At 39.2% G+C, this 10,532-nt stretch overlaps 1 pseudogene; it reads right to left on the bottom strand.

The window, feature by feature from the left end:
• Positions 1-201: 201 nt before the first annotated feature.
• LOC122914669 lies at positions 202-369 on the bottom strand (annotated as a pseudogene).
• Positions 370-10,532: the final 10,163 nt, after the last annotated feature.

Here is a 10,532-nt window from a genome sequence, read left to right as displayed (position 1 = left end):
ATAACATGAACTTATTTGACTAACACAAGTAGAATAAAAAAATGTATGTCTGCATTTAATGTCGATTACTCCAAATATGCTTATTAAACCAAGGAACTTAACTAGGCTTTATTTATCTTAGATTATTGCTTGAGTTTAAAAACATTTGGGTCAGTTTCTATATTTTTTAGAGTTTTAGTTATACTTTATTTGATATGCACTTATTTTTAAGCCAATTAAATAGAGCTCATTTACAAATTAATTTTGGTAATATCATCTGTAAATAGAAATATATCACACATCTCCAACATTCATATATAGACACATACAAATGTTCAGAGACACATATAGATACTACATTTGATCTTAGCCAAAAGGCCGAGAAGCGATCAGAGACAAATATAGAGATCTTATAGCTTTTATTTAAAAATCTTAGCCATGAGACAGGTATGATAATGCGAAACTCACTAGGTAATTTTAGAAAAGAAAAAAAAAAAAGAAAAGAAAAGTTAGATCCAAATTGAGTTTTTGGCATATGGAATACGTTGTTTACCTGCTCAGATGGCTTCAACTTTTACTGAGATTTGTGGTAAAGACGTTTAAATTTTTTCATAGGCCTAGTTTTCAAATGGCTTTCCATCTCTGCTTTATTCCTTCTGATAAGAATTACAGGTTCATAGAGACCCATTAGGACAACACATTTCAAACACAGGGAAAGAATGCAAGTTCCCCCAAGAAGGACTTTTGTTTCCTAAAGCCAGAATTTTTGCAATCTCTACAGTCCTTTTGAGATGAATAAGGGAAGTTTAAGGATTAGTAAAAATAGAGGTGGGCTATGAATTGCTTCCAGAGCTACATTTTGGTCTTGTAAAGGCTGAGTTTGTAAGACACAGACCATTGATTTTAATTCCTTGAAGAATTGGGATGTGAACTAAATGACTTCAAAAGGGTTGTTCTACCTATCCAACTACATTATCTTTAATTGCATCATTATATCAGAAGATCTTTAAGATGTAAATCGAAAGACTCCTTCCTTTGTTCTAAATTTAGACCTTTGCCTTTGGAAGGTTTTTCTTTCCTTCTTGGTACCTAGTTTCATTTTTAGTTTAGAAGAGAAGGCCTAAAACAGAAGTCTTTTCAGGTTCCATCAGCCTCCAGTTTGGCCAACTTCTCACCATGAAGCTAGTAAAAAACAAACAACAACAACAACAAAAAACCTTTCAAATATCTTATCTTGTCAGGTTTCAGCCTGGACAAATGGTAAATGTTCCTGGCAGAATTGATCACTCCCATGGGCCCAAGGCATTCCCAAAGAGAGTGAAAAATATATTACCCTCTCAGGATCCAAAGTCACTCCCAAATATAAATTAAATAAAGACTTAGACAATTATATTGAGAACTGATAATGGTAGGGCCCCAGATATAAATGACATACAACCCACATTTCTGCCTGCCATATTTTGGGGACCCCTAACCTGAGAGTGACCAAGCCAAGTTCTAAGGACACAAAATGAAACATACAAGAAGGCAATAGCAGTCCCCAAAAGAGAAAGGATTAATAACCAGTGGATCTGGTTTTGGAAAAGAAGAGACAAAGTGAAATTTTACCTCCTTCTTTCAAATGGGTACTGCAGACAGGTCCCAGAGAGCTGACTCTGGTAAGAATTCTTACCCTTCATCAGCTTCTGCCAGTTTTTTTAGGATCCCATCTGTAGACTCAGAGTTAGGATTTAAGGTTAACAGTGTAGCTCCAATATCTAAGAATTTGGTAAGATTTTCCATTACTTTTAATACTAGTTTTCCCTTGGTTGTTTAAGGAAATAACTGGTAGTGTTTACATAAAATCTCTTGAAGTGTTTTCAGACCTTTAAGGGGTCCATTTGGGGCCCTCATTTGAAAGTAGATAAAGAGAGATCTGTAATGCTACTAACTTGGTGAGGTTTTGCTTATGGTCTTATAGATTCCTGAGAGTGGAAAGGCAATTGAAATAGAGGACTAATAGACTGTGAGTACTGAGGTAAAGGACAATAGAAGGGAGTAGTAGGAGTTATATCAGTCTTAGTCTTTTGCTTTGTTACTACTTGTATCTTTAATTTTTTATCAGCTTTTTGCAATAAATCTTTCAATAAAACAACTTTGAAATCCTAAGCCTACAGCTTCTGCCTACAAACTATATAGTATCCTATTTTGTTTGATTTGGGGACTCTTGATTTCAAGTGTACTTCTTAAATGAATGATCTTGTTTGGTTGGAACATTTCTTATAATGGCCATTCTAATTCCAGGTTGTTTAGTAAGATTTTGCCATCTTGGTAGATATCTACAATTTCCATGACCAGAGCTCTTCGATACAACATAATCAGCAGCATTAGAAGGTGGAACATTGGGGTGCCTGGGTGACTCAGTGGGTTAAAGTCTCTACCTTCAGCTCAGGTCATGATCCCAGGGTCCTGGGATGGAGCCCAGCATCAAGCTCTCTGCTCAGCAGGGAGCCTGCTTCCTCCTCTCTCTCAGCCTATTTCTCTGCCTAGTTATGATCTCTGTCTCTCAAATAAATAAATAAATCTTAAAAAAAAAAAAAAAGAAGGTGGATGTTCAATTCTACAGGACTTGAGAATTTTTTTTATTTTTGGAAGCCTTAGGTCTCTCAGAGAGAAATTAATACCTGAGAACCTGAGAGAGATATATCACTGGGCTGGAGATTGTATGGTGTTTTACGGTGTACTTCATTGCACAGAAATTTTCTTGAGGTTGGTGTGTGACATAGTGTTAATTTAGTTTTTGTTTTTTGTTGCTCCCAGCACTGTCAGAGGTCTTCTTTAGATGCCAGTCCTTCCACTAAGATATTAAATATTAGGTCCGCCAATAATGGGTCTGTGATTAAAGGAGCGAGACTGATAAAAAGCGAAGGTCAAGCAAAACTTTATTTCATGCCAAGCATCAAGAATCAAACCAAACTTTTGGGTCCATGCCTCTTACAGAGAGGGTGACCTCTCTCTGCTTCACAGACTAGCTTTTTTTTTTTTTTCCAATTTGTTTATTTTCAGAAAAACAGTATTCATTATTTTTTCACCACACCCAAGTGCTCCATGCAAGCTGTGCCCTCTATAATACCCACCACCTGGTACACCAACCTCCCAGCCCCCACCACTTCAAATCCCTCATATTGTTTTTCAGAGTCCATAGTCTCTCATGGTTCATCTCCCCTTCCAATTTACCCAAAAGCACATACCCTCCCCAATGTCCATAACCCTACCCTCCTTCTCCCAACACCTCTCCCCGCAGCAACCCACAGTTTCTTTCATGAGATTAAGAGTCACTTATGGTTTGTCTCCCTCCCTATCCCATCTTGTTTCATGGATTCTTCTCCTACCCACTTAAGCCCCCATGTTGCATCACCACTTCCTCATATCAGGGAGATCATATGATAGTTGTCTTTCTCCGCTTGACTTATTTCGCTAAGCATGATACGCTCTAGTTCCATCCATGTTGTCGCAAATGGCAAGATTTCATTTCTTTTGATGGCTGCATAGTATTCCATTGTGTATATATACAACATCTTCTTGATCCATTCATCTGTTGATGGACATCTAGGTTCTTTCCATAGTTTGGCTATTGTGGACATTGCTGCTATAAACATTCAGGTGCACGTGCCCCTTTGGATCACTATGTTTGTATCTTTAGGGTAAATTCCCAGTAATGCAATTGCTGGGTCATAGGGCACTTTTATTTTCAACATTTTGAGGAACCTCCATGCTGTTTTCCAGAGTGGTGGCACAAGCTTACATTCCCACCAACAGTGTAGGAGGGTTCCCCTTTCTCCGCATCCTCGCCAGCATCTGTCATTTCCTGACTTGTTGATTTTAGCCATTCTGACTGGTGTGAGGTGATATCTCATTGTGGTTTTGATTTGTATTTCCCTGATGCCGAGTGATATGGAGCACTTTTTCATGTGTCTGTTGGCCATCTGGATGTCTTCTTTGCAGAAACGTCTGTTCATGTCCTCTGCCCATTTCTTGATTGGATTATTTGTTCTTTGGGTGTTGAGTTTGCTAAGTTCTTTATAGATTTTGGACACTAGTCCTTTATCTGATATGTCGTTTGCAAATATTTTCTCCCATTCTGTCAGTTGTCTTTTGGTTTTGTTAACAGTTTCCTTTGCTGTGCAAAAGCTTTTGATCTTGATGAAATTCCAAAAGTTCATTTTTGCCCTTGCTTCCCTTGCCTTTGGCGATGTTCCTAGGAAGATGTTGCTGCGGCTGAGGTCGAAGAGGTTGCTGCCTGTGTTCTCCTCAAGGATTTTGATGGATTCCTTTCTCACATTGAGGTCCTTAATCCATTTTGAGTCTATTTTTGTGTGTGGTGTAAGGAAATGGTCCAATTTCATTTTTCTTCACGTGGCTGTCCAATTTTCCCAACACCATTTATTAAACAGGCTCCCTTTTTACCATTGGACATTCTTTCCTGCTTTGTCAAAGATTAGTTGACCATAGAGTTGAGGGTCTATTTCTGGGCTCTCTATTCTGTTCCATTGGTCTATGTGTCTGTTTTTGTGCCAGTACCATGCTGTCTTGATGATGACAGCTTTGTAATAAAGCTTGAAGTCCGGAATTGTGATGCCACCAACTTTGGCTTTGTTTTTCAATATCCCTTTGGCTATTCGAGGTCTTTTCTGGTTCCATATAAAATTTAAAATTATTTGTTCCATTTCTTTGAAAAAGATGGATGGTACTTTGATAGGAATTGCAATAAATGTGTAGATTGCTTTAGGTAGCATAGACATTTTCACAATATTTATTCTTCCAATCCAAGAGCATGGAATATTTTTCCATTTCTTTGTGTCTTCCTCAATTTCTTTCATGAGTACTTTATAGTTTTCTGAGTATAGATTCTGTGCCTCTTTGGTTAGGTTTATTCCTAGGTATCTTATGGTTTGGGGTGCAATTGTAAATGGGATGGACTCCTTAATTTCTCTTTCTTCTGTCTTGTTGTTGGTGTAGAGAAATGCAACTGATTTCTGTGCATTGATTTTATATCCTGACACTTTACTGAATTCCTGTACAAGTTCTAGCAGTTTTGGAGTGGAGTCTTTTGAGTTTTCCACATATAGTATCATATCATCTGTGAAGAGTGATAATTTGACTTCTTCTTTGCCGATTTGGATGTCTTTAATTTCCCTTTGTTGTCTGATTGCTGAGGCTAGGACTTCTAGGACTATGTTGAATAGCAGTGGTGATAATGGACATCCCTGCCATGTTCCTGACCTTAGTGGAAAAGCTTTCAGTTTTTCTCCATTGAGAATGATATTTGCGGTGGGTTTTTCATAGATGGCTTTGATGATATTGAGGTATGTGCCCTCTATCCCTACACTTTGAAGAGTTTTGATCAGGAAGGGATGCTGTACTTTGTCAAATGCTTTTTCAGCATCTATTGAGAGTATCATATGGTTCTTGTTCTTTCTTTTATTAATGTGTTGCATCACATTGACTGATTTGCAGATGTTGAAACAACCTTGCAGCCCTGGGATAAATCCCACTTGGTCGTGGTGAATAATCCTTTTAATGTACTGTTGAATCCTATTGGCTAATATTTTGGTGAGAATTTTTGCGTCTGTGTTCATCAAGGATATTGGTCTATAGTTCTCTTTTTTGATGGTATCCTTGTCTGGTTTTGGGATCAAGGTGATGCTGGCCTCATAAAATGAGTTTTGGAGTTTTCCTTACATTTCTATATTTTGGAACAGTTTCAAGAGAATAGGAATTAGTTCTTCTTTAACTGTTTGGTAGAATTCCCCCGGGAAGCCTTCTGGCCCTGGGCTTTTGTTTGTTTGGAGATTTTTAATGACTGTTTCAATCTCCTTACTGGTTATGGGTCTGTTCAGGCTTTCTATTTCTTCCTGGTTCAGTTGTGGTAGTTTATATGTTTCTAGGAATGCATCCATTTCTTCCAGATTGTCAAATTTGTTGGCGTAGAGTTGCTCATAGTATGTTCTTATAATAGTTTGTTTTTCTTTGGTGTTAGTTGTGATCTCTCCTCTTTCATTCATGATTTTATTTATTTGGGTCCTTTCTCTTTTCTTTTGGATAATTCTGGCCAGGGGTTTATCAATTTTATTCATTCTTTCAAAGAACCAGCTCCTAGTTTCATTGATTTGTTCTATTGTTTTTTTGGTTTCTATTTCATTGATTTCTGCTCTGATCTTTATGATTTCTCTTCTCCTGCTGGGCTTAGGGTTTCTTTCTTGTTCTTTCTCCAGCTCCTTTAGGTGTAGGGTTAGGTTGTGTACCTGAGACCTTTCTTGTTTCTTGAGAAAAGCTTGTACTGCTATATATTTTCCTCTCAGGACTGCCTTTGTTGTGTCCCACAGATTTTGAACCATTGTATTTTCATTATCATTTGTTTCCAAGGTTTTTTTCAATTCTTCTTTAATTTCCTGGTTGACCCATTCATTCTTTAGAAGGATGCTGTTTAGTCTCCATGTATTTGGGTTTTTTCCAAACTTCCTCTTGTGGTTGAGTTCTAGCTTCAGAGCATTGTGGTCTGAAAATATGCAGGGAATGATCCCAATCTTTTGATACCGGTTGAGTCCTGATGTAGGACCAAGGATGTGATCTATTCTGGAGAATGTTCCATTGCACTAGAGAAGAATGAGTATTCTGTTGCTTTGGGATGAAATGTTCTGAATATATCTGTGATGTCCATCTCATCCAGTGTATCATTTAAGGCCTTTATTTCCTTGTTGATCTTTTGCTTGGATGATCTGTCATTTCAGTGAGGGGATTGTTAAAGTCCCCTACTATTATTGTATTATTGTTGATGTGTTTCTTTGATTTTGTTATTAATTGGTTTATATAGTTGGCTGCTCCCATGTTGGGGGCATAGATATTTAAAATTGTTAGATCTTCTTGTTGGACAGACCCTTTGAGTATGATATAGTGTCCTTCCTCATCTCTTATTATAGTCTTTGGCTTAAAATATAATTGATCTGATATAAGGATTGCCACTCCTGCTTTTTTCTGATGTCCATTAGCATGGTAAATTCTTTTCCACCCCCTCACTTTAAGTCTGGAGGTGTCTTCGGGCTTAAGATGAGTTTCTTGGAGGCAACATATAGATGGGTTTTGTTTTTTTATCCATTCTGATACCCTGTGTCTTTTGATTGGGGCATTTAGCCCATTAACATTCAGGGTAACTATTGAGAGATATGATTTTAGTGCCATTGCATTGCCTGTAAGGTGACTGTTACTGTATATTGTCTCTGTTCCTTTCTGATCTACCACTTGTAGGCTCTCTCTTTGCTTAGAGGACCCCTTTCAATATTTCCTGTAGAGCTGGTTTGGTGTTTGCAAATTCTTTCAGTTTTTGTTTGTCCTGTAAGCTTTTAATCTCTCCTTCTATTTTCAATGATATCCTAGCTGGATTTAGTATTCTTGGCTGCATGTTTTTCTTGTTTAGTGCTCTGAATTTATCATGCCAGTTCTTTCTGGCCTGCCAGGTCTCTGTGGATAAGTCTGCTGCCAATCTAATATTTTTACTATTGTATGTTACAGACTTCTTTTCCCGGGCTGCTTTCAGGATTTTCTCTTTGTCCCCAAGATTTGTAAATTTTACTATTAGGTGATGGAGTGTGGACCTATTCTTGTTGATTTTGAGGGGTGTTCTCTGCACCTCCTGGATTTTGATGCTTGTTCTCTTTGCCATATTGGGGAAATTCTCTCCAATAATTCTCTCCTGTATACCTCCAGCTCCCCTCTCTCTTTCTTCTTCTTCTGGAATCCCAATTATTCTAGCGTTGTTTCATCTTATGGTGTCACTCATCTTTCGAATTCTCCCCTTGTGATCTAGTAGCTGTTTGTCCCTCTTTTGCTCAGCTTCTTTATTCTCAGTCATTTGGTCTTCTGTATCACTAATTCTTACTTCTGCCTTATTTATCTTAGCAGTGAGAGCCTCCATTTTTTATTGCACCCCATTAATAGCTTTTTTTATTTCAACTTGGTTAGATTTTAGTTCTTTTATTTCTCCAGAAAGGGCTTTTATATCTCCTGAGAGGGTTTCTCTAATATCTTCCATGCCTTTTTCAATCCCGGCTAGAACCTTGAGAATTGTCATTTTGAATTCTAGATCTGACATATTAACAATGTCTGTACTGATTAGGTCCCTAGCCTTCGGTACTGCCTCTTGTTCTTTTTTTTGTGGTGAATTTTTCCGCCTTGTCCTTTTGTCCAGCTAAGAGTATATGAAGGAGTAAGTAAAATACTAAAAGGGTTGCAACAATCCCAGGAAAATATGCTTTAACCAAATCTGAAGAGATCCCAAATCGTGAGGGGGGATTTCTCCCCACTCACGATTGGGTGAGGGATCTCCTCTGATTGGGATCTCCTCTGATTGGGATCTCCCAATCTCTTTTGATTGGGATCTCTTCTGATTTGGCGATAAAAAGAGGTTCAAAAAGAAAGAAAGGGAAAAAAAAGAAAAAAAAGTATTAAAAAAAAAGAGATTGAATTAAAAATTCAATCAAGAATTAAAAAAGAATTAAAAAAAGATTGAAGAGATTGGGATCTCTTCTGATTTGGGGATAAAAAGAGGTTCAAAAAGAAAGAAAGAAAAAAAAAGAATTAAAAAAAAGAAAACGAATAAAGAAAAGTATAAAAAAGAAAAAAAATATATATATTAGAAAAACTAGTTAAAAAACGTTAAAAAAGACAAGGGTAAAAGTTAAAAAAAAATTTTAGCAGAAGAAGAGAAAAAAAAAATGAAAAAGAAAAAAATTAAATTAACTGCAAGACTAAAAAATCACAGGGAGAAAGCCATGAGTTCCGTGGTTTGTTTTCTCCACCTCTGGAATTCTGCTGCTCTCTCCTTGGTATTGAAACTGCACTCCTTGGTAGGTGAACTTGGTCTTGCCTGGATTTCCTGTTGATCTTCTGGGGGAGGGGCCTGTTGTAGTGATTCTCAATTGTCTTTGCCCCAGAGGGAATTGCACCGCCCTTACCAGGGGCTGGGCTAAGTGATCCGCTCGGCTTTGCTTTCAGGAGCTTTTGTTCCCTGAGCGCTTTCCGTAGAGTTCCGGAGGACGGGAATACAAATGGCGGCCTCCTGGTCTCCGGCCCAGAGGTGCCGAGAGCCCAGGGCCCCGCTCCCCAGTGCGCCCTCAGCAAACAGCTCCCAGTAACTCGTGTCTGCCTAACCTCCGGCCGCGCTCCGAGCTCTCCGAGCCTGCGACCAGTTCAAGGCAACACCGAGCTGTGAGCTTACTGTCGGCTCTGTCTCTGTAGCCGGCTTTCCCGTTCCAATATCCGCAAGCTCTGCAACACTCAGACACCCCCGATCCTTCTGTGACCCTGCGGGACCTGAGGTCACGCCAACCCCGTGTGGGCTTCGCCCCGGTTTATCCTCCGGAGCGATGTCCCTCAGCGGAGCAGACTTTTAAAAGTCCTGATTTTGTGCTCCATTGCTCCGCTGCTTGCCAGGAGCCGACCCCTCCCCTGGGGTCTATCTTCCCGTCGCTTTGGATTCATTTCTCCGCCAGTCCTGCCTTTCAGAAAGTGGTCATTTTTCTGTTTCTAGAATTGCTGTTCTTCTTCTCTTCGATCTGCCGATGGATTTGCAGGTGTTTGCAATCTTTAGATAAGCTCTCTAGCTGATCTCCTGCTAGCTGAAGTAGTCTCAGCCTGCTACTTCTCCGCCATCTTGACTCCTCCTCCCCACAGACTAGCTTTTAAGGGCAAAGGCCATGCGGTTGGGTCTGGCCACGCACAGCTTTCTCTTTCACACAGAGAAAGCTGCACAGTCATATTAGGTCACACATAAGTGACCAATTGAATTACAATTTACCTTAGTAGATATTTGAACCAGCCTATCACCTTGGTCAGAATTGGTGCCCAAAGGGTGGGCCCATACTCCTTGGTAACTAGGGAGACAGTATGCACCCCCCTACTGATCGGATGTCTCCATCTGTCAGACCCACCCTTCTATTTGGGCTTTGTTACCTGGGATTGGTTTCTGGAACTTGTTTTTAAGTAAGTCCCCTGGGGGAAGGGGGGCAGGGACAGTTTAAGTTTTAAACAACAAAATTATTGTTTAACCAGATGGAGGCACTCTGGCTAAATAGGTTCTTACATTAAAAGCATAAAACTCAACTGAATAAATTTTAAAGATCCTACCAGTTTTATTCAACAATTCATGAATTGGGTGGCATCCAATCCAGCAGACAGAATGTTAGAAGGTGGGGAAGGAACAGTAAAGTATCTCCCAAACTGAAAAGATTAGAGAATTAGAGATTAAAAAATGAAGCAGCGGACTCCACACAGTTTACGGTTTTATTCAGGATAAATTACTAAGGGTGCATCCGAAAGAAGATGATCCACAGCAGCTGCCCAACTATTCTCTGTAAAGTCTGGGCCTTAGTCCCCTGATTTTACAGACTGAGAGGAAGTGCAGATGGGCATTGTAGTGAGATCAAAGGGTTCACGCATGCCTCAAAGGGCTTGCATGCACCTAACTGACAGGTAATCTTTAATGAGATCTTGTGGAACCACCTGTGCAGCAGGAAGAG

Source organism: Neovison vison, chromosome 7 (assembly GCF_020171115.1).
Source record: "Neovison vison isolate M4711 chromosome 7, ASM_NN_V1, whole genome shotgun sequence".
NCBI classification, from domain to species: domain Eukaryota; kingdom Metazoa; phylum Chordata; class Mammalia; order Carnivora; family Mustelidae; genus Neogale; species Neogale vison.
This window is presented reverse-complemented; position numbering and strand designations above follow the sequence as displayed.